This window comes from Nipponia nippon, unplaced genomic scaffold (genome assembly GCF_047370975.1).
Source record: "Nipponia nippon isolate SJK-2023a ecotype South Korea unplaced genomic scaffold, ASM4737097v1 scaffold_10, whole genome shotgun sequence".
In the NCBI taxonomy this organism is placed as follows: domain Eukaryota; kingdom Metazoa; phylum Chordata; class Aves; order Pelecaniformes; family Threskiornithidae; genus Nipponia; species Nipponia nippon.
In genome coordinates this window covers 35,847,151-35,872,099 of record NW_028262291.1, presented here as the reverse complement: position 1 = coordinate 35,872,099, position 24,949 = coordinate 35,847,151, and the positions used below count along the sequence as shown (strand labels likewise).

The 24,949-nt window shown below is 35.4% G+C and overlaps 2 protein-coding genes across 2 annotated transcripts in view; one reads left to right on the top strand and one right to left on the bottom strand.

Moving 5' to 3' along the window:
* Nucleotides 1-24,949, bottom strand: part of AVEN (apoptosis and caspase activation inhibitor) — a 102,933-nt gene that overhangs the window by 50,883 nt on the left and 27,101 nt on the right. The window lies entirely within an intron of this gene.
* Nucleotides 9,668-24,949, top strand: part of CHRM5 (cholinergic receptor muscarinic 5) — a 53,979-nt gene continuing 38,697 nt past the window's right edge. The window contains exon 1 of the mRNA XM_087746609.1: nt 9,668-9,790. The gene's annotated coding sequence lies outside the window, so the exon portion shown is untranslated. The remainder of the gene's footprint in view (nt 9,791-24,949) is intronic.

Here is a 24,949-nt window from a genome sequence, read left to right as displayed (position 1 = left end):
TCATTAATAAAATACTAAAGTGTTGATTAAAATGCAAAAGAACCAAGTTATCAACAAAGAACACCCCTTCATCCACACAAAACTGCACGACAATGTCCGTCATGATGCAGGGACACATGAAAGTTTCTCACCTTTTCTGATTTTTTGGCCTTTCAATATGCACTCTCAATGGTGCCTTATTCATTGATACTCCCCTTCCAAATGAGAACAGTTCTGGATTTCTTTCTCCTTTAGACTTCCTTGATCTATTGGTAGAACTGGTTTTTAACTAGCCTGTGAAAGCGAACTCATTATTTTATTCTTCTTACCTCTTGCAAAGGCTCCAGCAGCTGTTTTTAAACTGGCAAAATTGTAGGATTAAAATGTATAAACCAGAAAAGGTTGCTTAATAGACTGGAGAGTTACATACATGATTAGCAAGAGTAAACTAAAATGTCAATATTTTTTAATACTAATTTATGAATTCATTGCATAATGAGCTAGATTTTAAACTGTACCACTGCAGTAGTCCTTAATTGTTTCTGTCCTAATTATCAGACAGCCCAAATTATATTTTTTGTGCGCTGATTTCACTTCAAAATCGCCAAGCTTATAAAATGAGTCTTTAGAAAATCCTGCGTACAGTCTGAAAGCAAGAAGAAAGGTTTTCTTTTCCCACACAATACATATACGAAAGCAGACATAGAGCAGGAAGATTACAGAGGTTCTTGAACAAGACCTGTTTTTCTACCTCTGCTGGAAGACTTCAAGAAATCATTCCTTATTCACTGGGAAACTGGCAAATTTTGTTTGTGTCCTTTGCAGGATAACCCTGCTCATTTGCAGAATATAAACGTCTAGCCCATTTGTCACATCACAAGATAGAGAATGAGGACCACACAACACCACTATAAAACTACCTGAATTATGGGCATGTGTTTTTCAGGTGTATGACTATCTGCTGGGCCAGACCTACATGCATGGCTCACAGAGAACATTCTTAACACTAGAAAAAAAAAAAAATACAGGAAACTAATAACCTTTCAGATAAGGCTGAAACTTAACAAAATTTGAGCCTAAGCTCAACTGAAGGCTGAGCAATATCATTTCAGTGAAATGAATGTTTATCTATTAGAAAGCAAAGACATAAAATTTTACATTAGTGAATGTCCAAAAAGTTCTTTTAATCTCAGGAATTTTGCAACCATGCAGTATTTTTGAAGGGAATTGTTTTCAAAATTATATAAGACATGAAGTAAGAAGAGAAGGGATCTATAGCTGATTGCTTTCTGGAAACAAGCTGTGCCTAGGCATATATGGATAACTGTTTTTACAATTTGCAAAAAAAAAAAAAAAAACAACCCAATTACAATTTCTGTAATTCTATTTAATTCTTCCCTTCATAAATATATGATACTTCCACTACCTAATTTCAAATACTTCAAAGATCAACATAGCACATATCCTTGAAAAAAAATTTTATGAGCTTTTGGAACAACTTAGTCCAACAACTCAGACTTTACTAGTTCTATTAGTTCTATACCACTGTTCTAAAATGCAACTGACATCAAACCTCATCTTTTACCCCAATTTTCATTGACAGAAGAGAGAGATCTTTGGTACAGAGAATTTCTAGCAAACGTTTTTAACTAATGTAAGTTTAATAGCTCCCCAGAGTTGCATTACAAATTTCAAAATAAATGCAGACAGACTATAGTTTACCCACAGCCTGCAACATTAAGCTATTCCTTTCAATATTCCCTCTCATCCAAAGCGTACTATGAAGAAAAGTACTAAGCTAATATTAAGCTAGGATTCTCTTCGGATATTTACTCAAAAGAAGAAACTTGCAGGGATGAGACACTATCACTTCTGATAGCTATGAAATCTGCAGAGGATGCAAATGTTTCCATGAATTCTTACTTATTAGAGAGAGGCCAAAAGCTTTTAAAATTAAAATCAAAACAGAACACAGAACGTAGAAAACAACTAAGGTGAATAAACCTCATGCTAAGGTTTAAAATTAATCATCCCGGTAAAAGAACTCTCTGAAATTCAAAGCTCCATAAATTCACGGGGTGGGGAGGGAGTAAAAGTAGAAACTAAAAGAAGATGATAGGAGAACAAACGCAGACTTCTGTAAAACCTAGAAACAGAAATGCAATTTGCAACTACCATCATGATGTAGCTTTTTAAAAGTAATTTCTTTATTCAGGAGTTAAGTGTTTTTTCTTGCAACATTTATAGGTTTTTGGCTGTAAAATCAGTTGGAAACAAAACACTCCAAAATCAATTTTGTGAATATGATTTCAAAAACATAATATAAAATGGCTAAAAATTAATCAGATTCTTGGAGGGAAGGGGAAAATACATTAAAAAGTGAAGCAATAAAAGGACGGTTAAGTGTCTGGACATAGGAAATCCAGCTTGAGTATTTCACTTGTCTAGAATCAAACAGAAAGTCTGTGACAAAGACGTCAATGACCTTTTAAAAAACTATTTGTATTTTTCAGATGAGAAGTACCCACAATCTTTCTTCAGTGTAGGATATACTTAAGCAAATATTTTCTAAATAGGATGACTAAATTAGATTTAATATATTCAACGTTTAAACTAGATTTTCCTTTAAAAATAAAATCAAAGAAATTGGCCTTTGAAATAAATAGCTACGTTTACAATGTAAAATTTGATTAAAATCAAATCAAATGAGTCTTTCTTTTAAAGTTACATGTTGTTGCTGAAGTTTTTCAAACATCAGTCAACTGAAGGGATACAAATTACGGTGAAGAAGTTACACAGATGAATTAAAAAGAACATACATACTTCACATTTAAGTAATTTTATGTAAATGAAGACTTTAAGTGAAAGTAAAATAAAAACAATAAGGGATTAAAAAGCAGAAGAAAGTTTGTTCCCTTCTAATTTATGAGTGAAAATACTACAGAGCAGTTTCCAAAACTGTATGACATACTGTCATAGTGTTGTTTCCTACAGCAAAAGGCATCATTTTGTTTTAGGGGCAAGTGTCCTGCAGTACATTTGGCAATAAGATAAGTTAAAAAAAAAAAAGGCAAACAAAAACCCCATGAATCTTCACAAGCACACAATTTGTAATTATTCAGGGCAGCAAGTCTGTGTTGTGATTGTAAATTTGCCTGAAACTAATGTGTTTAAAAAAACCAAAATCCATTTGGGTGGAAGAAAGTTCTTGAACAATCCCTTTATCAAGCTCCTAGTGGAATCACTTGTTACAGAGCATGGAGCAGATCTTTGGCAAATTATGTAACTGCTTAGATGGGTTTTCCAGGTTAAACAATCTCCAGATTTCAGAAAGCTGCATTAAAGTTATGCACAATTCCTTGCTAAAACTCTACAACAGGAACTGTATCTACAATGAATAACTGACTTTTTTCAATACTAGCTTTTGTTCAGAGACCCCCCTCTACTTCTTGCATTTCAAAAATCATCCACCATCTAATATAGCTAGTCTTTATTTAACATAAAATTAATTATAGAAGTACTGAAGATGTCAAATGCTTATTTCTTCATGAGATATGAAATTCTCTTATTAAAAAGGTTATATTTTTCTTACTTCCCAGAAAAGCACCACGTTCACACTAACCTTTTAACTAACAGGAACAGATGGGTCTAACTGGATACGGGCGTGACGAAGCATTGTGGTAGAGCAAAAGAACATGTTGATTCTCATACCTCTGGCAGATGGGAACCAGTCAAAATTAGTTTTAGACTAAAAATATTTTGCTACTTCTTGGTAAAAAAGAAAAAAACACTTGAAACAATATGCTATTTTATGCATGCCATCAGAGACCAGACAATAGCAGCTTTCAAAAAGTTGGTACTGTACATTAAAACTAATTACATAGGCTTACTGTATGTCATTTTTAAGCCTGTGGATAAATTACAAATTCCTGAAAACAGTAGCTTATAATGGAAGTGCTGACACAACCTTAACTACAGTAGCAAATGTGCTGCTATTATGAAGTTGTTATGGCAACTAGAATGATCAAGTTGGGAGAGAAAGAGGAAGAATGCGCATAAGCAAAACTTAAAAATCTCGGACACCACCCCCCACAAACTCTTCTAAAATTTGTGGTCACAGTGTTATCACTCCTTACCTTTACAACAAAAAATTCAACTGCAAAACTTCCCTTTAACACAGGTGAGGGGGGAGAGGTTCCACATTAGTGTAAAACCTAAGACAAATTAAATTCAAGGTCATAATCCATGAGGTGCACGCACGTATCAATAGTCTACAAAAATAGAGTCAATGGAAAGATATCTGGACAGCATCTGCTGAGCACATATTAATCAGATATCACAAGTTAACAAACCACAATTATGCAAAACGGTTCAATCTTCAATACAGTTTCATAATTTGTCACTAATCTGAATAGTTTAGTAACAGCACCCTGCTGTAATCTGTCTAAATTAAACAGACAGCACATTCACAAATACTGATCCATTAATTAAAACGTGATTAAAAATATAATTGAAGCTCTTATATTTGTGAAACAGTCATTACTTATCCTTCCTAATACGGTGTTAGACAAAAGTAGAAATCTTTGGGTGTTTCCAATACTAAAATAATGGGAAAAAAAAACATAGCAAGGCAGTCAAATTTTAATACACAAAAATTCACAAAGTATATTTTATAAAACATATTAATTAAAACCTGTGCCAGCATGCTAGTTACCTTTCTCAAAAAAAAATTTTACAGTTTAATTGCAAGTATTATTCTAGTAAAATTTCACTGAATCAAATTTCCAACAAAATGTTAATAGCAATGAATAGTCCTAGATAAAATGTTAAGTCATCATTATTATATATTTTTATTAAAGCATTCTGTCCAAATACATCTACTAGCAACACTTCCACTAGAAAAGCAGAAAACAAATTATTTGTCTTTGTTCTCAAAGGATTTCATATTAAAGCCACTTTGTCTCCAGTCTAAACTTGACTGCCATAACTAAAATCTAGGAAACACAAAAGCCCTCAGATGTCTGACATGATAAGAGTTGTACTAAGTACTTATACTCACTCATTTCCTAGGTAACAAAAACTCCTTTTCTTCTAAGCTATCTCAATCCATTTCTCTTTTGAGTTTGCTGTTCTAAACCAGTTTTCACACTACAGGGAAGACCCATTTTATGAGGAGCAGTCTCATTTTAAGAAATGCAAAAGTGCCTATTTTCACTGAGAGCTAGCAGATATTCCTGTTAAATTCAAAATAATTTTAAGATTCAGGTTGTCATGTTTTTAAGCTTAAGTCAAAAATTACTCAGTCTTAATTATCTGATTGATTGCAAAATTTTAAAACTTTGAAGACTGTTTTCATTTATATAGACATTTATTGATTTTTTTTTTTTTTTTAGAAATGTACAATGTATTCTATATTGATCCCTGAAAATCACAGTTTTGCAGATGAATTTAATTTAGCCGGATGATAATCACATATTCTTCTGACAAAACAGAACTATTTTATCTGCAATAACAAATAATTATTGATATGAGATCACAACAACTCCCCTCAAAAAAAAAAAAGTGAAAAAAGAATAAGGTTGAAGAGCAAGTAGGAAAATAATTTTGTTCACAAAAGCAAGAGCTACTTGCAGGCAACAAAAGAAGCAGCAATAATGATGACATTTTCTTCAGAACATTAGCTCTTCAGCAATTTAAAAATTCTGATAAATACACCGCTTTTCTCTGAAAAGGAACTACTGCAGTTATCAACTCACTTGAAACAGGTAATCATACAGATCTATAAAACCTGAATGACAACATTTAGAAAAAAGGTAAAAATGGGATTTCCATGCGCACAGTTGTTTGTTAAGATAAATGATAAATACTTGATAAAATTCTCAAAAAGGAAAATGCTTAGACGTGTTCTCTAACACTATGTCTTCTTTTAATTTTTTTCAAATTTATTTGCAGTACTAACATTAGTGGTTACCACACACATTTATAATTTGTAGAAACATTTCATTGAGATATGGCTTCACTGATCACTCAGTTTTATTAGAAAAATGTTTTTCCCGATACATTTGACGAATTACTTTCATACAGTAGGGGGAACACTTGGCCTTTCAGACTTGAAGAATCCATAATTATTAATCATGAATGGACTAACACAGACAGTAGTACATAGTTTAATACTATTTGCAAAGCTATCAGCTTTGATATTGTAAATGTCAAATCTCACTGAGATTGCAATGAGCTTTCACCTCGAATGCTCATGCACTTAAAATGTAAAACATTTTTAAAGAAAGCTGACTTCTGTGCTCACTTCTTATGCAACTTTTAAAAAGCAATCTTCTTAAAACAGCTACGTGCATTGTTCACCCTAGATCTGATTTTCAGGTGCAGAGTTTCCATGCATTGTTAATCAAAGCTACATAGTAGTTATTTTGAGGTTTTTGGCTATAACATGTACATGCATAACACCACTCAAAAAACAGAGGGAACTGAAACAGAAGTCCATCCAAGCAGTACAGGACTTTTTCCTCACTACAAATTAACTTTTCTGTTATCAGAAAGTAATGCAGAAAACAACATGTCTGTGAACTAAATGAAACGAAGCAGAAGGATGTAGTCAGTCCCCTGCGATTCCTTACTCCTCATTCAAAGGTATGAATACTTCATGTCAACTGACGTTATTTAGGGACGTGGAATCCCTCATCACACCACTCAGAGTGCAAGATAACCAAACTCTGCAAGAATTAATCACAACTACAGAGCTGACTGTCACACAGTAGACATCCAGTCACAAGACTGACTATAGGCCCTACGGAGTTTACAGTTGTGCATGCTTGAAGCTTTTGCTACTTCAGACATACCAGCAGCATTCTTCACTGGAGATGTTATTTATCCCCTTTAGTTATGCAGCTTATATGTATAGCTTATTCCTGTTGTAGCTTGACTGAAGAGAAAGGGTTTTCAGAACACCATGCTAAAAATACAATTCCTCTTCTTTGTGCTACATTCAAGGTTGAAAATTTTAACCAGCTTCATCTTCAGTTTGAATTCTTAACATCAATCACGTCCTTATCTTAGACTCAGGTTGCACACCAAGATGTTGGGATCACTGTCATCCCCTAAACTTTAACATGCTGTTTTATCCAAGTTTACCCTCATCTCCAGGCTTGAGACAGCAGAATACTTCTGATACTAACATACAAATAGCTCAGCTTACCTAGTTCTGAAGAGGGAAAAAAGTGGGGTTTGTACATATACATGTATGTGTGTGCTCACGCACATGTGTGTATAAAAAAAAGGCTCAATTATTTTGCGCTTCAGGACTTCTTTTGGGGATAATCACAGAGTAGATATTTGAGTGCCCTGTTTTGGGATTTGCAAGGGGGAAGCAGACTGGGGCTAGTGTTTGTTCTTTGTCTCCTGAGAGATTATTTGAGACTACAAACTGTATAAAGTTATCTTATTGCTATACACAAAGATTGTGCCTTGTCAGATTCCAATTACTTGGTTTCGTAAGAATCAGCACCTTTATGAAATATCCTAATAAATTTAGGACACTTTCAGTTCAGGTTAGGCTATCAACTCCAGACATGCATTGTATGCTTGAGGACAGAAATCATGAGACAGAAAGTGTTAATATAATTTCAGAAAGTATGCCTCATTCCAGTACTTTCAGCATGGACTTTACATCATGTACCCATTGTATCCTTGGCAACTCAACTTCCTATCTAAAGAGACAAGATTGACAACTTAGATTTAAAGTTACAGCCATCGTATGCTACTAGGCTTGGATTTGGTTTGGAGCTAGATAGAATGCAAGCTAGAGGCTGAAGGTATTCCAAAATTTATTTGATGTGATATAAGGGCATAACTGTGCTCATCATTATTGACTGGATAAACCAAAAAAGCTTTATCCAGATGTTATCCATCGTTTCATAACAAGGAAGATGAAGATAACTTTGCTACTTCAATGAAACAAGATTAGGGCAAATTATGAGGTTCTTTATACTTATAGTAAACAAGTATAAACCTGTAGAAGTAGACCCTTCTCCCACCATCTTTTTGGTGTGGTTCATGTTTCACCCCAGTTCTAAAGTAAATAGTCTATTTTCTTTCTCTCATCATTTTATTTCTTCTTCACCTTCAACATACAGAAGACAAAAAAAGAAGTGAATTGATTGTAAACATTTTCTTATCAATAAATTAAAAGGAAAAGTTACAGTAAATAAGGTTCCAAGGGGAAAAAAATGAAACTATATTTTAAGGAAAAGTTCCCAATGTTGCATTATTTTCCCCACAATCAGTATACGTTGCCCCTAACAACATCGGTACAGTGAACCAAGATTTTACCCATCGTATTTTAGGACAGATTTATGAAGGGCTTATGGTACATTAAAGCTAGTTTTTCAATATATATTATTTCCTACATATTAACCTCAAGAGTGTGGTTAATTAACATTAAATCAGACAATTTAAATTTCTAAATTAGTTAGAAATGGATTTGTGAGTCAGAAAGCCTTTGTTTGATACAAAGTGTGTAATGAGTTTGAACACCAACTTCATACACAGAATCCTTTGAAAAACATTTTTTTAAAACATTAAGGTTTCTTTCTGCAGGGGAAAAAAGGAAAAAAAAAAAAAAAGGAAAAAAAAGATAAAAAGACAAAACCCCCATGAATGTGTAGGCTTAATCTGCACATTAAGTTATAAATGAAAAACCACAAGACTACGGCCAGGTTCCCCAAATGAAAGGCTACATGAAGCAAAACACAAAGCACGATTTTTCAAGCAAATCTTTTGGAACATCTTTTTGATCAAAAGCTAGCTATGAATAGACCTTAACCTGAACGGAGTTTTTAACCCTATACATGACATCTATTATGTCAAAACAACTCTGGTCCATTTTACCTGATTACATCCCAAAACAGCAGGTTTTTCGTGGATTCGTTTCTTGATGACAAGCTGTTCAAACACAGAGCACCTATCAAACCTACTATTATCATCTGCTGCTTTTTTCTTCTAGTAGACACTGCTGTCCATCAGAAGAAATAATTAATGGGTCTATTATGTATGAAAGCGTCATCCTGTCAGTTCAGTGACTGGTTTGAATAGCTCATATCTGCTACTCATTGATGCCATGCGTGCTCAGTGTCCTGAGAGATGACAAAACACTACACCCTTTGGGATTTTTTTCCCTCTGTTCTAAAGCAGCATTTCACATCTGTGTCTGACAGAAGCATAAGGAGCTGAGAGAGGCAGACCTTCATCATCCTTCACAGAATAATGTTGCATGGGTTAAAAGTTAAGACCTGATGTCTACTGATCCTGCATATTTCCTACGAAAATCTAAAACGTGGAGACTACCAAAATGTGTAGGAAAATAACTTTTCAGTGTTGGAATAGCTACAGAAAACAGATGGAATGTACTGGATACTAAATCTTTAAATAATTTTTTAAATAGGTGCTGAATACTTGAGTTAACTGTGGTCAGTGCTTTTGCCTTTTTTTTTTGCCTTTTTTGGGGGGGCAGGGGGGAAGATGCAAAGTTCACAGGTTCTTTTCTGTTACCTGATTAGGGCAGAATAAACAAAAATGCTGAATGTGGAAGAAATCAGATATTGGAGATACCTGGAAATAAACTGGAAACAACCAATACCACAAGACGAAGCAGCAGTGAACAACAAGACGCTGTGGAAAAAGAAATCACAAGACGAGAGTGCACAATGCATTTCAAATAGAAAAAAGCTTCCTATCTGCTGAGTGAATCTCAGTATATTCTGACAGAGCACAGATAAAGCTACAATCAAGTATCTCCTAGGTAAGTTTTTATTTCATATACTGCTTTAACTGTTTATCACATCAATATATACTTTAATGTATGGACAATAACCCAATGAATTTAAATTTCTTTATACTGATACTGAAGTTTAAATCCTTCTATGACAAATATTTGATGTTCTTAGATTTCCTGTACTGCTCAAATAACAGCTCTCTTTTGATATTAAGGTTATTCAAAGGAAAAATATTAAATACTTTCTCTCTTGACTTATACTAGAGTGAAATAATTCCTAAGATTTAAATCCTTCAAAATATTTTAATACATATTTCCATGCATGGCTGTTTAAGAAACAAGAAATTAATAAAAAGCCATGCTTCTGTTAATATTACCAAAAAACATTTACTTTACTTCATTATCTATTTAATATGGCAAAGCAAACAACATTTTGCACCACAGCAGTAAATGTAAAAGGATATCTTTTATTATAGGATAATGAATCTTTGTTTATATAAAAGGATATTAAATAAAGCTAAAGGTGTTGATTAGTTATTTATGAAAGGTAAACTACAGCACAGTAAGGAAACAGCATCATGTTAATACACTCCAAGGTACTGTGTACAGAGTTTCAATAAGAAGATTGGACATCAGTGCCCCAGTAAAACTATAAAAAAGAAGGTGCAGGTCACCTCAGTTATTTCACTCATTTGGAGCATCCACTACATAAGCCACATAGACATGAATTCTACATGGAAATAACATGCAAAAGATTTTAGAATGAGATTCTAATATCTAATAGGGCTTGAAAAATAAACACACTATCTGTTAGTCAAAAAAACTACACTTACAAGTTATGGAGAAAGGTACCTGTGCTCACACACACAAAAGACCCCACACCCCTTGAAAGTGAAAAAGCATAACTAGTCGTATACTATTTAATACACCATTTTACAGTATCACATTGGTCAATTTTGTATGTAATATTAGCTTTGAAAACCTACATCTTTTCTCCTACTGTCTTTTACTGATTTCACAACATTTTTTCTATTTACTAAGATGCAATATTTCTTTTTCCAGCATTGTTTTAAATACCTTTCCTTCTCTCTATATCACTTCCCTCATTTCTATTTAGCACGTCTTTCTTATTTAATGTATGCATCAATCCTTTTCCTGTTTTTTTTTCTTTTTGTTTTGCTGACTTACTAAAATAAGCTCTCTCTTGCCTGATGCTTGCTAAAGACAGACTAATTTGCCATTCACAAATACCACTTTTGAACCCTTCACTTGTGCACAAAGGGTTTATGAATTCTACCAAGTGCTAGAAGACTAAACTTACTTGCCAAAGACTAATAGAATACCATGAGATTAAAAACCAGAAGTTGATACTATGCTGAGCCTTGTCTCATATCAAGAGTCAACAACATACTCCCAAAATTATGGAATTCCTACCAGGAAAGATATGTGAAACAACTTCTGCAGGAGAGGGGTCATCTCATGCATATTACTGTAGAATACTTTATGTATCTGAAATTCCTCCTACAAGATCCCACTCTTGACTGCCATTAGAGGGGGGAAGAAAACCATTTCATATTCTCTAAACATTCATGCTTAAGACTCCTGCTTAATAGAGGCTAAGAAGCTTCCATTATTCTAACCCTTTTCCACTTTCCCACTTGCTGTATTTGATGAGAACTTGATGAGAATTTTTGCTAGAGGACCTATCACTCAGCCATTTTGACAGGTTCCAGCACACTCTACATTTCCCCAGTTTCTGTCCTTTTCTTTTATAAGTAGCTCCAACTGCTCTCTTCACAACTGTTCCATCAAACATCTCTCAATCTTTTTTTTCCTATGCCTCACTTCACATACTACATTGATCCAGTACAAATTCTTCCTGCCTCCTCACTGCTCCTATACAACACACACTGATACTTTGTCTCTGATCTAACAGACCGGGAAAAAAACATCAGTTAAGAAAAAGGTTCTGTACAATACAAAACAAAACAATATGGCTATAAGTTTCAATGGCACCAGTTCAAGATTTCCATAACTTAAACCATCAAAGCCTACTACAACTCGGTAACGCTTGTAACAAGCAGCACATGTAATACAGCTTTTGTCAGCTGATTTCAGAAGACAGCTTAGTATCTGTTGAATCTGGTTCAGAGTTGGAAGTAAAAGAGAGAAAAATAAGAACTGTAATTCAAGTTTTGACTCTCCAGTTACTGCTCTCAACTGGAGAAGTTTTCTTACCTTGGACGTGTGTGAGTTTTTTGCCTCCTCTTTTGTTAAAGGTATTGTTTCTCACGGCTTAAAAAAACAACAAAAAACCCACCCAAAACCCCAAACATAGCAGCTAGCCAACATGCCTATTTAAGAAAAATCAGGTTATTATTCAATGAAGCTCTCAAAAACCTTATTCAAAACTTAGTGCTTCAGAAACTTCTAAACTGAGAGTTGCAGTTAAGACTTTTTAAGCTCTGTTGAAAATATGAGAGGGCTAAGAACAAATGGAAAGCTTGCTTGTAGGAAGGAGAATTGGATACAACTAATATTTTTTAAAAGACTGGACACAACTATGTAATATTTTTAAAAGAAAAGGTAGATTTTTTTCATATATATTAATCAATAATTTTTAATTTAAGTCATCAAGATGTTATTTTTAAGTGCATTAATCCTCTCACTTATCTTCAAAGAATTCAGATGCATTAACGTACGTGAACAGTTCATTATCAAGTTCCAAAACTTAAACCTCTGTGCAACCAGAAATAAATATATCCCAGAATGTTTTCCAAAATGTGTAATTCTGTAAAATCACCTCACCTGAAAGCAACGAGTCGATATTTATTTTCCACCTTCATCGTAATCAGTTGTTCAAGGATCACTAAGCATCTGACAAGGCTATCTTGTCATTTCCTCTCTGTATTAAGTTGCTCATCTATGTGAAATGAGTAAACCACATCACAAAATAACTACAGTCAATTGCCTAAAGAGAGTACATCTGCTCAGCAAAACGGCATGCATGGTACATACAAATGGGACCCCCTTCCCAACTAATTCGGCAGGTAACAAACATTAAAGTGGCTCAGCATAGTTTAATGAGCCTTTTAGAAATGACGCGAATGAGACGCAGACCAAAAGCCCAAACTGCCCCTTCTGGGGCGGTTATCAGCTAAAAGAAATCAACAAGTAGCAGCACAGACTTGTAGGTATACATATTCCTAAACTGTTGGCCTATCTTCTGCATTCACTTCCATGGGTACTCAAGACTATTACGTTACAGGTAAAACATGAGATACTTTTACACTTCCATCTTTTTGTTAAGAGATATAACTTACAGAACCTAATAGAAAGCAAGGAGTGAAATGCAAAACTTCTGCTCCTGTAGTTAAATCACTGGCCCAATATGTCCATTTCACCTTGAATTACAGATGAACACAAAATTCACCACAGCCATTTGCACCTCTCTCAAGCCCCTTCATTAAATAAACCCCCACCTCCAAGAGTTACTGTAATGACAAAAAAAGGCACTAAAACAGTTCGGGACCATTTGCACTGTAAATAGATGCAGGTAATGTCATGCAGTATTTCCAACGACATGTAAAGAGACATCTCCTAGAAAGCCAAACTGACCAATATTAGTTATATTCATATCCTTTTGTTGTGGAATAAACAGGCAGAGCCAGGTCAGGCAAAACCAGTTTATAGCTACAGGAGAGAATGCACAGCGACAGATGTTCAGCCCTCTATCAATACGAACTCTGGCTTAAAAGCACAAGGGCTTATATACGTTTATGGCAGATATAAACTCCTTTGTGAAGGGACCTGATGTGGCACAGCAGCACCTGCACAGAAAGAAGCTTTGTTACAGCAGATGTAACTGTGTGCTCCTGGTAACTCAAAATCTGCAGCCCTACAGCCCCAACTTGCATCTGTTCAGCTCATCCCTCTCTTTTGCTTGTGATGCTGCTGGTCCTTGACCAACTTTTGGGTCCAGTGAAGCCTGCCTCCAAACTTTCAATCTTAATTAACCAAATCCTGTATCAGCTTTTCCAATCTTTTTTTCCAGGACTGATGCCAAGCACATAGGCCTATATTTACCCAACTCATTCCACTTGATAGCATTTTTTCAGTATTCAGGAAAGGCATTCTTTGGTCTTCTTCACTATTCCTGCAATTATGAGACATTAAAAATACCCGTTTGTATAGTCTGTCCTGTTGAGTGGTATTGATTCTTTACAAGGAATTCAACTTGCTACCCCCTACTATATACTTACATATTAGCGGTGAAGTCAGCAAGGCTGCTGAAAATATTAAAATTACAGAAAAGTGAATCTTTTACAGGACCTCAATACCTTTCAACAGTTTTGAACTGACACAACCTCAAACTTTAAATATTAATTTATTGATTCTGTTGATTACAAACAGGGAAGAAAGCAGCACATCACTTAGGAAAGGTCACACCGGATCAAATCAGAAGCTCCATATAGCCCCAAATTCTGCACAACAGTGCCCAAGAGCATAAGTCTAAGGAAGCCTGAGAACAGGGCACACACACAGGGACACTTCCCCAGAAATATTCTGCCAGCCTATCGCTATTTGTAGTTCAGGGCTTTCTTGAGCCAGAGATGATGCCTTGTTTGTAAGATAACCTTCAAAGTATTTTTCCAGTTGTTTTTTGAATCTGCACAAAATTTAAGCTTCCACAAGATCCTGTGACAAACTTCCATATTTATTTATGAGTTACATCAAAAAATACCTTCTTTCTTCGCTTTGAATTTGCTGCCAGCCAGCTTCATTCAATACTCCCTACTTCTTGCACTAGAAGAGACAACAAGAATTTCTTATTCACAATATCCATCCTTCCATGATTTTACAGACAGCTACACCATACTGTTCTCAGTCATCTGTCTTTGAGGCTGAAGACCTCTGTTCTACTCTACTGATACCATCCTCAGTCATACCTCTCATGTAGATTCTTCCATCATCCTGCTGCCCTTTGCTGTACCTTTTCAGTACTACTGTTTCCTTGTGGAACCTCTGGGATCCAAATCAGAAAAATATGCCTGTATCACTGATTTATATAGTAACACCATGACATGTTTTGTGATTTTTTCTCTGTTCTTTTCCTAATCTCTAGGGTTCATTTGCTTTCAATTAGTGTGTAGTAACAATCGCATCAGATGACTTTAAATGTGGTGGGGGACCATCTCCCCACACACACATCACGTACATCACTTAAGCTTCATCTGCACTGGGTTTAATCTGTCATTTGTGTGTTTTTTCTGCAACTCTCTGCAGTCCTCAGGCTATACAGAATTAGAGGGGAATTAAGATGAACACTTTTAACAGCATATCGGATGAATCCAAAAGCCCAGTGGGACAACCTTCCAAGAGCTCGGGGATTCTCTGTCACTGAAATTGTTTAAATAAAGACTGACAATAGCTTTTGACAGTACCTATACTATGAGGTATAACCTATTTCAACCAATAACTAGTTCACAACTTTCTTTGTTATGACTGCTCATGTTATCCAGAAAAGTTCACCTGATCACAAATGGTTTCTTTGGCTTTGTAATCTATGAATTTTACTGGCCATGCTGGGGTTAGCTTTCCATGTACAATTACTTACTAGAGAGAACCTGGTCCACTGTTCTTCAAGTCAGTAAGGGATTTGAGTTAAGGAAAGAAACAACCCCAAGTTTCACTTCCTCAAATTTTCCCCAAACCTTACTGAAATTCATTTTTTATGTTTGCTATTTCATACATTTTGCAAGTTAAAAAATGAAGGAACTGTAATTCAAAGATGTTTGTTGGTACTATTTTACCTCTACATCTAAAAGCAAATAACGGCAAATATTACGTCACCTAACTATTAAAATTATATATGTCTTTAAAAGTGTTGCAAGGAGAGGAGGAAATGTAACCATTTCCAAGTTCAGCAGTGCCAAGCTGTCAGAACTCAGATACAGAAAAAAAGAGTCTAGAAAAAGTCATTGTCTTAAACACCTATACATACTCTCCTTAATAGGCTGTTCAATAATTCTTTCACCTTTTGTAATGTAAATTAGATAAATCATCCCTAATGCCATTATGTGGACGTCATCTCCTCCTGACTGATATCGTAGGTGTACACTATCACTGTCACCAAAATATACATTGTCCGTGTTATATTCTCCCTGGATTAATCTACTGTGCTTTCCTTTCAAGATTAAATGAATTCCAGTCACATGAAATTACATTTTCAGTGCAGTTGTTCAATGCCTCAGTTCTCAAAAATGCATTACAGCAGCTTTTTATCATATAGTATAGCTTGCTCAGTGAGTTATTTTTGTAACAGAACAAACTTATTTCAGTAGTCTTTTTTGAATGAAATAATTTCAATTTACAACCAGTCTGGGAGATTGACAGACTTCAGGAATATAGCTCAGATTATTTTATTCTAGATACTTAGAAAAAAACATTGTCTATAGCATCTGACACCACCATAAAGCATTTGCAATTGTGAGGTAAAAATTATTACATCTCTCTGCAGCTTTTTTTAAATTAAAAAATGTCCTCCAGGGTTTTTTTATTCATGCTAAAATTTAGACCATAAATACTCTTTCTCTTCACCGAGCAAGTCTGTAAACACAGATCTTTAATTCATATTCCAATTTTGCTTCACAAAGGGGTTCCACTGTTTGCTTCCTCAGTTTCCTAAAATCACTGGAGCAGTCGAAAATGGTAGTATGTTAAAATACTTTAAATTAGAAAGGTTTGCAAAAAGACAACCCCCAAGAACTATTATAGGATGCTACTATTAATAAATGAAAAGCGAAAAGAAAATTGTTTAAGTTCAGATGAACAGATAAACTATTTAGAAGTACAGGCACTAAACACAAATAATCACTAGGGGTTTTTTTGCTGTTGTTTTGTTGTTGTTTTTTTTTTATAACAGAAAGATAACATGACCAAATCAAACACCTTGGAAATTTTAAATTGCTTTGTCTCCAGTTAAATGTTACACAGAGATATTTATAAAGATCAATTTTCTTTGACAAGTTAAAGTGTGCTCGTAAGTTACAGGTATGAGATCTGATGTTTTCAGATTACATTTCTACAAGTTAATTTAGTCATCTCATACTTGTAGGCAATTTTCCTCTAAGTGACTAGATTGTTCTTCTCGGAGATTTCTACTCCTCTTTTCTCTCCCTCCTCCTCTTCTTTCATATTCAAATACAACTCAGAGAAATAAAGTTGTCTGTGGGACAGAAAGAGGATGTATAAAAATAAGAGTAAGCAAACACTTAATATGGCATTATGAAATGAACAACAGAAAAAAGGTAAAAGAAGGGGCAGACAGAATCATGTGGAGTTACAGAATAGAAAATTTAAAGCAAGAGAGACCGTAGTCTCTTATTTGCATTAGAAAAAGTACTTGCTGTCAATATTCTAACTGCAAACGTATATTAAGATAAATCAGAAGTAGGCATTTGGATTTAATCCAATTTAATCCAATACACATGCATGCTACCACCAAAAAAGGAGCTCTTGCTTCTTCCCTTACTACTACCACCAATACCAATCCTAGTATTTCCCCAGTTCCCCAAGATCTTTCCCTTCTCACCAGCTGTTCCATTTCATGTTCCTGCCAACTCTTTTGCACCATTCATGCAGCAAATCAGGCAACTAGATCCGTATCTGGTGATGGGCCAAATCCATAATATCACTGACTTATCTTTCAAACTCATTTCTTCAGAAGAGGGGAGGTGATCTTAATTTATGATCAAGAGCAGAAGCAAAATATAAAGCAACTTCCAATTCATTACGTTTTTATTGAGAAGAATTCCACAGCTGCATAACAAACAGAACAAAACCAAACACTCCATAAAAGCAAGAGAAGTAGAGACATGCAGGAAACAAAACACAGACATCCACTAGGTTCCTTCTAAGAATGTACAAAAGGAAGAGAAAATCCAAAATAAATTATAGCCACTTTGATCAGAATTCATGTTTTAGTAGTGACTGACACGACAACTAAATCAATTAATAATTACATACACAATTACTTAGAGATTAAAAACGTCATCAAACAAAGCCAATTCACAAATGTGACTGGTAACAGCTACAGATTTTTTTTCCTCTGGTATTTAATGTATGGGAGCAGGGGAAGCCAATACGAGTCCACTTTTTGCAGCTGGAACAAGCAGTGTTAGCCAGCCCGTTTTTGCGCAAATGAAAGTATTTTGTTACTTGGGGTAACAGTCAGTTTTTCCACTTACACAGAAGTTACTTTTTGCACCTACTCCCATCTGAAGTGACAGGTGACACCATAAGATGAAAGGGAACGTGCAAACACCTTCCACTCTCGCTGTTGTGCCAGTGGCACCATGTCCCTTTCAAACACAGATTAAACAAAACCACTAGTAAGTGCTAGATACAGTTCCTTGTCAGTGTTTGTCCTAGGGGTAATGTAGTCCTGAAAAGAGCACCTGAAAGGTGCAGCAAACATATTGTTGTTTTCCTTAAAAGGAAAAGCATGCTTTTCAAGACAAGAAGGTAAAAGGAAAGCGTACAAAAATGAACCACATCCGAGACAGAAGAGAGAGAGAGTAAGAAATGGAGAGAGAATGAATGCTCCAGGCCTTAAGAAAGACTTCTGGAATAATTAACCAGCACGTATGACTTGCTCCCTGCATATAACAGAAGGTGACAAGGAGCAAGGTTCGTTGATTTTTCAGGAGAAAGATCAAGTTAGTAGTCTCTGAAATAACGTGCAGAGACCTGTGACAGTTGGCAACGCTGAAGGTCCCAGACTACAAGAACTATAAGGATCCTATTTGCATTTTCAATTTTTTTTCCAGGTTGATGGATGACTAATCCCCCCAAATGAAGCATAGTATTATGTGGAAAACCTGGATAATGAACAAAAGACAGTAATGATGTCTTTGGAATGACCTAGTATTATTGGGTTGGGTAAGCTGTTTCAATTCCCAATCAATCTTTTTCAAGCTAATTGCTCCTCCCACCCCTGGGCCCACAGACACATCGTGACAAAGCCCTGTGCAGACAGCAAGATAGTCAGGTGAGATGTAGTTACTGGCTTTCAGAATGAGTCTGTCTTCCAATTGGTCAGATAGGGTAGCAACATACATAAATATATCTACATGAGAAATTCAAAACCTCTTTTTTCAACGTTCTTTGCCTTTGAAGGCTGTTTGCCTCTTTGGTTAAGCGTAACTTCTGTCTTGCTAGTGTCACTCTTATTTCTGTGTCTAAGGATTTCAGTCAAGAAGTGGGTTAGCCCAAGGCAAATCTTATGTTATAAAAGCCAATCAGCATTTGTCATCTGTCATGCTGAACTCCTAACAACTTCAGAAACATAAAGTACACCTAGAGGAAAAAAAATAACTCTAACAAGACTCCATCAGTAAAGAAGCCAGGGCAAAATTGCTGTTTTCCATTATAACCACTTTGGTACACTTCCTTGGGCATCAGAAAGGTGACGATGAAGACGGCAAACAGGGTATCTTTTCCTGAAAGAGTACAAATTGTATAGACTTTCTCTCCGGGACTATTACTCTTGCACCCCTAGCACTTTATTTACTCATAAAAATCTAACGCAGTTTACCTCCTATTACCACTGAACTGTCAATTTAAAATACTTAGTTTTCCCATACTTCCATTCTGCCAGCTTTTTCCCAGCAGAAAGTTAATCAAGTGTCTCAAATGAAAATTTATTTGCTATAAATAGCTGCAATTATAGCCTCTAGCTTTTATGACACAAAAATCAGTAGAACGATATCATCCTATTAAAGCACTCCCATCTTGAATGAGTTCTTCCACCTTGCCCCCTTACATTTTGTAGATAGCTGATACACACTTCTCAGTGACACACTTTCTGCATGTTGAAGCACACACACATATTCAAGAAGAAAATACCACATTATCACAGGCTGTTTTCAATCAAGAGCTTAAAAAGAAATAGAGAGAGTATGATCAGTTTCACAATCCAAATTATCTGCAGCAGATTCAGAAATACCACGCTTTATAAACTGAGATGATGAGTATGTACTGTCAAAGGAAGGTCATCTGATTCACATTCCAGTAAAGGTTGAAAATGAGTCAGAACCAAAGAAAACATAATTCCTCCCCACTTGCATCCTATTCTGTCCCTCAAACGTGCATTTTATTAAAAGAGTTTCTATTTCACAATTTTACACATGCAGAGGGTTTGGTTTGCAAGAAATGACAACAACAGGACAGAAGAGTTCCATTGAGGGTGGAACAGACAGCTAATACAACTCTTGTTTTGAAACAAAGACTTTGGCAAGGCTCAATATGCCTTTGACATTCTTCAAGAAAATTACCCAAATCTAGAAAAAAAAATAAGCCCTTTGGGAAAAAAAAAAACAAATCTTTTAAGTGCTCAGAAGAGCCATCTTCCTATACAACAGCCAGAAATGCCAAAGATGCCACTCCCAGGAGAGCTGAGAGTGAACAACAGGCAAGAGAACACAAAACAGATGAGGAGCCAACATGTGATTTGGACAGGTACAAAAATGTGGGGCAGGAGAAGGATCAAGAGAAAGTGTAGACTAGAAGTTGGATGTAGGAACTGGGAGCTCTTGAGCAACAGGATGAGATCAGGAAAAGAACAACGGCAAAATGAATAGGTGTGACTCAGAAAGCATTAAAAGGAGAAAAGAAAAACTAGGAGAGCCCAAGCCATCAGTAGCAAATGTAAGGAGGAATTTCAGGACCACAAATGGGATAAGAAGAAAAGAGGAGCTGCAACTGAGATTAAGGAAGAAATAGGCACTCTGTGTCCTTTAGAGCACTGCCTACTTCACAGCCCTTCTTTCACTCCAAAACCAATATGTTTAGAAAAAGCACTGCGCCCTGCAAACAAATTTCTGAGAATCTTGCTAGAAGGACAGGTGTGTCAGCCTCTTCTGATGGTGGTTCACATGCAGTTTGATCACAACACTGCTTTGGAGCATCCGTCAATGAACAAGGAAACATTCCTATCACAGTTATTGTATTTGTAAACTAACATTAGGAATAAATTTATCCTTATGAGAAACAGAACATTAAATTAAGTCTGGCTTCTGCAATTAAACCAATCTGCTACATGTGATACTCTTATCATCCTTATCATAAACAAAAAATTCTGGTTTTATAGAATTTTACAAAATTTCTACTTCTATTCTTTATTTCTTTCTCTAATGGAGGCTGCTGAAAGATGGGACAAAAGTATTACAATTAAAACAAACACAGCTCCTCTGAATCAATCAACATCTTTTAATATTACCATAGAAGTATTATCTACTAACGTCATTATTGGAAAAGAACCAATACTTTATGGGCAAGCAAAAGAAAGTCCCTGCTTTAAAAAGATTACAGTCTAACTCAGGTGATTTAACAGTGGTTCAGAATCAGAAGTCTAAAGAGGAATCCAAAAGAAAACATTAAAATCAATCAAAAGTAATATACAGCAACAAGGAAAATCACAAAGTTCATGGAGTAAAAGGAAAATTCAAAGGAAGGGGGAAAGGCAGAAAAATAAGTAAAAAGAAGTAAAAATAGGAGAAAGGGAACAGGAATGTAGTGGCAATAACATACTGAATTTTGAAAACAAAGACTGGAATACTAAATCTACTGAGTACAAGAGTCGGAGTAATTCACTTTTGGTTAGGAAACTTCACTGGCAGGAAAGTTAGAGACGATGATGTGGCAGAAACCATGATGGCCAACATGAGGCCTGGTCAGACAGAACTGGTTTTAGGGGTATTATAAAAACAAAGGAACAATTAAACAAGAGAAACAGTGAACTGAGTGAGTAGACATTCTTATCTAGCTCTCAAGCCCACAAACTCAAGTAGTGGACATGACAACAGCAAGACAGGAATAAGGACAAATTGTTCCACATTTAAACTTACTGTTTTGTGATTTCATAACCAAAACATACTTAAACACAATTCAACAGAAATACCATCAATATATAGAAGCAGCAAAAGATTAAGGCCTAAGATTAGAGAAGGATTAGAAAAGGAAACTTTTTCAGTCCAGAAATCCGAAACTCAACAAATAAATGAGTGCATCAAGATGTGAAAAATTAAAAGAATGGGAAAAAGTGTACCACACTGATTTTAATGGGAACAAAATTTAACCTATTTAGTCTGTGAATCTTACTCTATTCAATTCTAAATCATAAAGCATACAAATCTCTCTGAAACATTGAAACTTTTCAGATTTTTCTTTTATTACTTACCATTAGTTTTGCAGTACTATCATTGACACATATATGGTCACATAGTTCTAAGACATCAGAATGTTAAAATGAAAATAAGAAATGTTATCCTACATTTATATGCATTCAAGTCATGGAATCACATCATACTTCTATACTTTGCTCATACAGTTTTGGTTACATTTTAGATAAAACTTACGAGGAAAAAAGGCATAGATATGAAAGCAGATATAATGAGCACAGACTACCTATTACAGGAGAATACATTTATCAAGAAAATGTAATTAATACTTAAAATCTGGCACTTCCTATTTTTAGTTCAGACCACAAAAAAAAAAAAAGGACAGCTTGTCTGATTAGAACAAAAAAGATGAATTTCTGTAATGTTCAGGAGGAAGCACTGAGCAGATGGAGAACCAGCTTCCACTGATGCCAAGTCCTGTGATTTTACTGCAAATCTTTATTGTGGAAGACTTTTTTTCTGTTTGTTTGGGAAAGTTACTTTGGCTAGGGAAGAGAGAGGGAGAGGGGGAGAGGCTGCATTTTTGTTGATTTCAGATACCTACAGGTATATAAAACAGCAGTATATCTCAGGTCTGTCAACAAGTCCACAGTTGCAGACTGCCCAGGGTATAACTGTCACAACGAAAACCTTTGTGAGAGGAAATGAGACCACTCAGATAAAGAGCCTCCACAGATGGGAAATGGTATCTACCACATAACCACCAAAAAGGAAAGGAAAGTTCTGATGTGCTGGAATGGGGTTAGGAGAAGCAGGAGAGGAGAGCATGTCAGAGAAGCTCAGAGAACGTTTATGGAATGAGGTAGCAAAAAAAGGAGAACACCAGGAAAGATGCAAGTAAAGCACATGCCCTTAACCGTTATATTTCAGGAGCACATGTTCTAGGAATACTCAAGTGACCTATTACCAATCCTTAGCTGCAACAGTGTAATCTTCTTTCAAGACCAGTAACCTGGTACTAATATCTTAAAGCTGTTGGTACATAATAAGTAACCAATACCTCTATGTTCTACACAGAGCTCATGTCATCTGATGAACAGCAAGGATATGAAGCTTTGCATCCGTTTAATTTCTGACCAAATAAGATGCACTAGCTGAAAACACATCTGTTCCACACACAGTCATAAAGACACGCAAAAAAGAATTAAAAAATACTTTTTGCTATTTTTTGCACAGAGCAATAATGCTTTCAGAGCTGATAGACAACAATTCTTCATTAGTCTAGATATCTCAATGGTACAGGAAACAGATGCAGAAACAGAGTTCTATGGAGACATATGGACATAAATAATTTCACAGAACAGACATACAAAACAAGAAGTAGTAGAAGTTGGCAATCAAATACCACTGGAAAGTGGGACACCTGATATACATCATAATCCAAATCAACAATGAGTTAAGCAGTTCTGTAAAGAAAACAGATTTTCAGCTATTCTCTACAATTTTAAAACTCAAAGGATTATTTTTTAGCATCTGAACCATGCCCTGCCATTGCCATTCTTTTTGTTTGAGCAGAATTAGCATCGAAAATAAGAAAACTCATTTACTCTTCACTCTACTTTTTTTTTTTTCCAAATCTCTGTCAGTATATACTTAAGATAGAAAATTTGAAAGAAAACCTATTTTTAACACAAGCCTTGCTCCACAAGTTTATCTGTTCAGCTTTTCCAAGACAGCCAATGGTCTTCTGTACACTGCTAATTCTCATGTATGTATCAACCACGAAAATGACAAAAATGCAGCAATATACTGCAATAGACGCGTCAAAATTAAACAGAGGGGGCCAAAAGCAAGAAGTTAAAAAACCAAAAGAACAGGGCTTTAGGGAACGGAAAGTAACTGCTACCTCACATTCCTATACTTACTGTTCATTACTATTATGCTCCAGTGACTGCTCTTCTGATTTTTATTCCATATTTCTTATTGTATTCAAGTGCTAGGTACCTACAGAAGTTATATATATTCTTACAAACAAAACCATTCTGCCAGTTTTGTTTGAACTACACAGCATTTCTCTTTCTTACCCTTTAAGGCCATCAGAATTATTTGGCCATGGCCAAAAAACTAAATGGGAAAAAAATTAATGTCCAAAATTATATTTTTTCATCTTCATAATCATCACATCCTGCAACTCAGCACACTGTTATTGAGGCATGTATGTTGGCAGCTTTTGGGTGCTGTACTGGTAATGCCTACCACGTTTAAAGGAAAGTGATCAGGTCCCTGGATACATTTTGATCAGCTCTGTAATGAGATTTTAAAAGCATATTTTTAAACCTAAAGCATCTATTCACAGCCAAAAACTTAATGAAGGACTTAAATGTATTTTGGGACACTTAACCCTCATCAGTCAAAAAATGAGGACAGCTCTTCAAACATGGCAAGATTCTTCTAGCAAAGTAAGGTTATCCTATCACTTCCACTTCTCTTGTTCTTTACGCTTCAACAGCATTTTTACTAAATTGATTCAAGACATATTCCCTGAAGGCTTCACAATGGACTTGTAGTTTACATCAGCTAGACATCAAAAGCAATACAGAAAAGTTTGCCTTGCTATATTCAAGGTTAATTAAAAAAAAAAAAAAATTGTAAAATGAAAAAAAGGAAAGAAACAGACTTAAAAACTAAAGTTATCACCCTACTTTACACACAAATATAATAAGCTCTAACAAAGAAGCTCTGTCAGGCTAGTGACATCAGCTGTTACCAAAACTACCTAGCAGTTCTTACTTAGGACTATTTTCAGCTGCTTTTTTAACTATTCAGTCTGAAATTTACCACGTCAATTGTCTGCTTCAGGTAGTTTTTCCTCACCTTCCCTTCACTACCACCTTTTAAAAAAAAGTCAGAAAATGGCTGGAACATTTTTCTACCATGAAAGGACCTGGGAAAAAAGCCCTTGTAAGCTCTTCCTTTGAAAAACTGTAACCACTTTCTTGCCCTG